Genomic DNA, 6,545 nt, shown 5'->3' on the forward strand with positions numbered 1-6,545 from the left:
CTTCGACTTTTTGTTTCCACTCCTCTCGCTCAGTTTCTTCCTGTTGTTTTCTCTTCCTGTTCTCTTCTTCTCTCATTTCATGTTCTTTCTTTCTCTCTTCTTGCTCCTTCTTCATGTTTTCCTTCATTTCCTCAAGTTGTTTTGCTCTCAGTTTTCTCTCATTTTCAATTTCTGCTCTCTGTTCTTCCTCAATGTCTTTTTTCTCTTTTTCCTCTTCTTCTCTTCTGATTCTGTCCTCTTCTTTTCTTTTCTTTTCATCATTTTCTCTTTCTCGCTCGTACTCTTCTTGCAGCTTTCGAATTCTTTTTTGTTCCTCCACTCGTCTCTTTTCATCTTCTTGGTATCGCCTCTTCCACCATTCTGTTTGTTTATTCTCCCACTCCTCTTGTTGTTTTCTCATCTCTTCTTTGCTCGCTCCCAGCTTTCTGTCAATTGTTTCCTTTGATTCTGATTCTGATCTTATTTTTTTCTCCAAAGCTTCGACTTTTTGTTTCCACTCCTCTCGCTCACTTTCTTCCTGTTGTTTTCTCTTCCTGTTCTCTTCTTCTCTTATTTCCTGTTCTTTCTTTCTCTCCTCACGTTCTTTCCTGATGTTTTCCTCCTTTTCCTGAAGTTGTTTCTCTCTCTGTTTTCTCTCCTCTTCCATTTCTGCTCTCTGTTCTTTTATTCTTCTGTTCATTTCTTCCATTTCTTCCTCATGTTTTCTTTGAAGCTCCTCTCTCTCTCTCCTCATCTCTTCTTCCTTCTCCTTCAGGATCTTCTCCACCTCTTTCTTTATTGCAGCTTCGGCCTCTTGCAGCATCTCATTAGTGTAGCAGCTTCCTCCATTTTTCTTCACCATGGTGTTAATCTTGGTCATCAGCTCACTCACTTGTGTTCGGTCGTGTTCATCACGGTTGTCAAACACATGGTATCTTCCTCCACAGTCAGCGATCAGCTTCTTAAATGAAGCATCACATTTCTCTTTAATGTAATCTTCAACAGATATCCCATCATGCTCCAGTGAATCTCCTCCAGTTAAAAGAATGATGGTGAACTTTTCAGCGTTCTTTCCAAAACCTTCCTTGATGTGTTTCAGTGCTTCCTTCTCCTCTGATGTTAATCTGCCGATGTGTAACACCAACAGGAAGACGTGAGGTCCTGGAGCCAGAAGACTGATGCATTTCACCATCTCCTCATGAACCTCTTCATGGGACAAAGTTGTATCAAACAGACCAGGAGTGTCGACCACAACGACCTGACGACCGTCCACTTCAGTCTGTGCTTTCTGACAATGTTTGGTGACTGATGTTTGGCTCGATTCAGCTTTAAACTCTTTTCTTCCTAGAATGGTGTTTCCTGAAGAGCTCTTTCCACAGCCAGTCTTTCCTATCAGCACCACCTTGAGACACTGTGGGCTCAGTTCACCATCATCACCTGTGAAATACAAAGACCAGGAGTCACTTCAGGACACAGAAAAAAGATGGTTTCTCTTTATCATTTACAATACTTACAGCTGACGAAGCCTTTTGTTTCCCTCAGTTCAGCTTGTAGTGTGGTGATCTTTTCTATTTGAGCAGATGCAAATGTTTCTGTTGTGTAGCTGCATTTGTCTTTGCAGGGTCTCATTTTTTCCACAGCATCCAGCAGCTCTGGGATCTGCTGCTTGTCCTTGATGTTGAGAACAACATGTCTTCCTCCACAGCTCTGATAGAGATCCTGAATGTCTTTGTTTCCTCTGACAAAGTTAACAACATCTGGAGCTGTAGGATCTGACTCCACAGGGAACAGAATCATGGTGAAGTCTTTGACTCGAGAGCTGAAAGTGTTCTGGATGATCTTCAACTCTCTCTTGTCTTCATCAGTGAGGGGACCCACAGGTAGGACCAGGATGAAGGCATGGACACCCTCAGGTTCACAGAGGGAGACACACTTCAATGCTTCCTCCATCACTGCCTCCTGAGGTTTTCCAGACAAGGCAGGCAGCTCCAGCAGGGAAAGCCGACGTCCACACACCTCTCCCTGATGTTTAACACACTCTGACGAGTCGCAGACTGAATGAAACGCTGTCCGACCTAAAATGGCCTCGGCTGCTGAAGTCTTCCCTGCTCCTGTCCTCCCACACAGAACCAGGTTTAAAGCTGGTCTGGTGGTCTCTTCAGTGAAGGTGAGGAAGCTTCCTTTGTTTTCATGCACAATCTTCTCAATCTTCTCCATTAACAGTGTGCGGTTGTTGTCTTCAGCCATGTTGTAGCGTCTTCCTCCACAGTCTTTAAGGAGTCGACTAACAGCTGCTTCATTTCTCTCATGTGTCTCGACGACCATCGAGTGTTTAAAAGCATCTCGATCAAACAGACTCAGGATGAACTTCAGTGTTTGTCTTTTCTTCTCTGTGAACTTAGAAGGTTTCACTAACAGCAGAAGAACATTTGGTCCAGGAGGACAAAAAGTCACACAGCTCTTCATCTCTTCTCTGACTGCCTCCTCAGACAGACTGAAGATGTTTGGACTTTTCACCACTGTGACAGGATTTCCTCTCCACTCTCCACTGGCAGACACACATTGTCTGGTTGGGAAAGTTTTCTGGTGATGAAAAGCTTTGTTCCTGATGATGAAGTTACCAAGTTTTGTCTGTTTGTACTCACTTTTTCCCAGCAACACAATCCTGATTCCAGATGCTGTGGAAAGATAAAACGACATAAACTGTGAGTCTGAAATCTCTGCACTGCTGACATGAAGAGATCTTCACTCATCTCCACACTTGGCCAATGTTCTGGTTCGATTCATTGTGTCAACAGATTTAAAATGTAATGTATCATCATATCATTCACAATTAATCAAACTGTATATGTGTAACTGTGTTGAGAGCCAATCATCCTGCTGCTGTCTTTTTAAAACTGATTCTCTCTGCCTTAGTTCATCCTCCAGGACAGTCCACTACAGTCAACACCCTTGTCAGGACCCGTGCCTTGCACGCTGGTTTTTGTTTAGTGTTCTCTTGTTGATCTTTTGCCTCATTCAGTTAGTAAATGTTGTCTCTGCCATGCCTTGTTTCTTGTAAGTGTATCCCTAATGTCTTCATAGTCATGCCGTTTTATGTAAGTGTTGTTGTATTGTCTTAGTCTCAACCCTTGCCCCATCGTGTTTGTGTTTTTGTTAAGTTTCCCATTGCGTGTTGTCTTTGTTACATCCTGTTTTATTTTGAAGGTTCATGTTATGTGTCTTTGTGTTGCTTTACTTCCTGAGTTTTCCCTCCCGTGTGATTGTCTGATTGTTTCCACCTGTGCGTCATTAGTGTTCCTGCCTTGTGTATTTAAGTCCGTGTCTTTCCCCCAGTCTTTGTCGGGTTGTTGTCTGTGTCACCTAGATGTCTGCACTACCTTGTCTTTGATTCCTTGTCCCATGTTACCCTGCCACAGTCATAGCCATAGCCTTAGTGCTGTAAGTGAGTGTTCTTTGTTGCGTTTTCTTAGTTCATGTCTGTGTCATGTTTCATGTGTATGTCTCCTTGGTTTGTCTTTGTCTTTTGTTTGCTACAGTCCCTGTAAGTTTGTTTCTTGTCTTTGTTCTTGTCCATGCCTTGTTTCATGTTAGTGTTCCACCGTCTTTTATGTTTGCCATAGTCCCTCAGTGAGTGTTATTTTGTTATCTTTGTTGATGTCCGAGTCTCTGTTAATGTCTGTGTTAACCCTCGGTTTGTCTGCGTTCATGTCCATGCCGTGTTCTCTGTGAGTTTTCCTTTTCTTATTTGTAGTCAAGCTTTGTTTTGTTTTCACTAATTATAGCCGAATTTCAGTTTTGTTTGTTCCTTGGTTTTGTTTTATTTAATAGTAGTGTTATTTCCCTCCGAGTTCTCAAGAAGTGATTTTGTTTGTTTTGTTAAGCTTTCATAGTTTGCCGATTTGTTCTCCTTGTTAAAGAGTGAATTTTCTGTTTGATTACTTTTGTTACTTGGATTCTTGTTCCTCTGTTTTTAGGAGTGTATTTTGAGTTGTTAGTTTTTCTTATCTAGTTCTTTCAGTTGGTCAGTTCTGTTTCATAGCCCTTTGTGATTTCCTCCTTCGGGAGTGTTTTCTGTATTTTTTTATTCATTGATAGTTTTCCATAGTCTTGTCCCGAGCTCTGTTGTGTCTTGTGTTCATGTGTGTTCTTTCCCTGTGTTGTTTCATTGTTGTGTGACTCCTTTTCCCATAGTGTGTTAGTCATAGTTCCCCGAGTTTTAGTTTTCGTTTTGTCTTCTTGTTAATTGGCTTATTTTTGAATCTACGTCCCCGTTGTGTCTGCATCTGGGTTTCACCCCATAGTTTCCCTGAAAATCCAACCTTCCTGACAACCCTGATCGCCACCATGCAGTCTCTGGCTAACTCCATCAAGCTGTCCTCGCAGGCCTTCAGTTGTGCAGCATCATCAGCTTTCCTCATCACTGCTCAGCCTCGTGGCAGCCTGCCTTCATGTTCAACAGTGTTTTACATCGAAGCTGCTCATCACTCTCTGGCCTCCAGGCTACAGACTCTCACAGGTAATCTGCTCATCAGGTCAAAGAATGTTCCATGGAAAGATTTAAAAAATCAGTGAGCCTCATCATAACCCCGAGTGCAACAAAAAGATCACCAGCAGGGAAACACCAGAGGTCATATACAGATTACCAGTTAGTAGGATTCATACCTGTCAACATTGGCATTTGAAAAAACAGGAATTTTCCGGTACCGTGTCCCAGGTCGTCCCACCTCCCTGACCACTGTCCACATACCCTTTATATTTACACAAAGGTAAACAAAAGTCACCGCTAGGTAACACTTGCTTTAAAATATCACAGCAACAAGGATTTAGTTAGCTAATTCCAACATGAAGTGACGACATTCAGGTGCAGATACCTGGTTGAAAGTGAAATGCTGTGAACATCCTGCATTTTATGAATGAAAACACAAAGGGCAGATAAATGTGAGACAGTTGATGGCAGAGGGTGTATCTGAAAATGGATGGCAGAGATAGTATAAATACAGTCACTGGTGGAGCATGTTTCTGTAACTGTTGGGTGAACTTATATTTGACAGATTTGTCTCTTTCCCTCCATGTGATCCACTAAAATCTGCGAGTCATATTTTCAAAAAGCAGGACTTTGACCGATGTTGCTCTTCATTCAGTTCAGGTCTGTCTCCTCCCATCTGTGAGATACCTGCACAAACTTTTAGCCTTTTGGCAGGTACTCCATCCCTCTTCTTCCTCTTCTTGTTTTATTGGCAGGCACCCTTTGAGCAAATGACTTATCAGTAGATGTTACAGCTAACGTAATACTGCCACCTGCTGTACCGGAGGGGAATGTATAGGTGGTTATACCTCCTATCAATGTTACAGCCAACATTTTTTCTCCAGATAGGTTAAAAACACAGAAGATTGGACAGCTGGAGAGGAGGGTAAAATACAGGAGAACTGCAGGAAGACTAGGAGGGCAAACAGGTTTGGAGGGATTATCAGCGGGGAGTTCCTGGTCACTTTCAGCATCTACCGTGAACAGCACGAGAACTCATGCATTAAAAGACTGAGGAACATATCTGTTCACCACCAAATGTTTGCAACTAATTATTCAGTGATTTTATTAACATCGCCAGCAGTGGGTTACACCAGCTGTACGAAAGGTCAATAAGTAAGTAATTAAGTGACGAGAGACAACATGATAAACACTGCACTAAGAATAGTGCTTTTCACCGGTCACGGACTGACACAACTTTAGCATCAAGCTAGCTAGTTTAACGCATTGTTTTTATTGTGGACTTTGCAGCCTAACTGAAGAACTTTTGCAGAGCAGGTGCTACAGACCACTGACCTATTTTTCTTTTATTGTTTTTTTACCTCAGTTCAAGGGATGAGGAACATTACTGTACATGCTGTAATAGTGGCTGGGTATTGATTGATTCTACTACAGCAGTAACAGGCATTTATTTGAAGGTACATATATTAGAGACAGGCCTGTATTTCTAAATTCTTGTCCAATAAGTGTATTTGCTCTTAGTTGGCATAAAACCATTTGTCTTTGTAACTTCTTGTCACATGATGTAATAAAAAATCTGCACTTCTGTATCAGTTCATGCTAAATTGATTTGGTCTACAGAATTTAGATGAGGAATCCACACCTACCAAGTGTTGAGTAGCATTTGAACGTATTGATTATACGATCAAAGTACTTTGTCCAGATCGGATGTATATTTAGGACTTGCAGCAGTTTGTTGATTTTATTCACTTAACCTGGAATCTTTCTGTGTAATGCTCTTTTTTTTTTGTATTTCTGTAATTGTGGAATGAGTTTGGGTTCATTCTGGAGAAAATCTATCAGCAGATACATGATGAACACTCTGATGAATTTACTTACTGTCACTTTGAGGGTTTTTCTCTGAGAGTGAGACTTTCTCAGTGGATGTTTTAACTCCATGCCACCCTGTAAAAAGATGACATCATTAATTTGCAGCTTCATGCTCTAATCTCATCAAAGAGGATTTGTTTGAACAGAGTTTTCCTTGTCAGGACTGTTTCTGCACTTACCAGCAGCTTTAACACCCATGATAGAAGTC

At 41.6% G+C, this 6,545-nt stretch overlaps 1 pseudogene; it reads right to left on the reverse strand.

Moving 5' to 3' along the window:
* Positions 1-459: 459 nt before the first annotated feature.
* On the reverse strand, positions 460-2,579 carry LOC121606289 (annotated as a pseudogene).
* Between the last annotated feature and the right edge of the window lie 3,966 nt (positions 2,580-6,545).

The sequence above is a fragment of the Chelmon rostratus genome, chromosome 5, assembly GCF_017976325.1.
Source record: "Chelmon rostratus isolate fCheRos1 chromosome 5, fCheRos1.pri, whole genome shotgun sequence".
In the NCBI taxonomy this organism is placed as follows: Eukaryota; Metazoa; Chordata; class Actinopteri; order Chaetodontiformes; family Chaetodontidae; genus Chelmon; species Chelmon rostratus.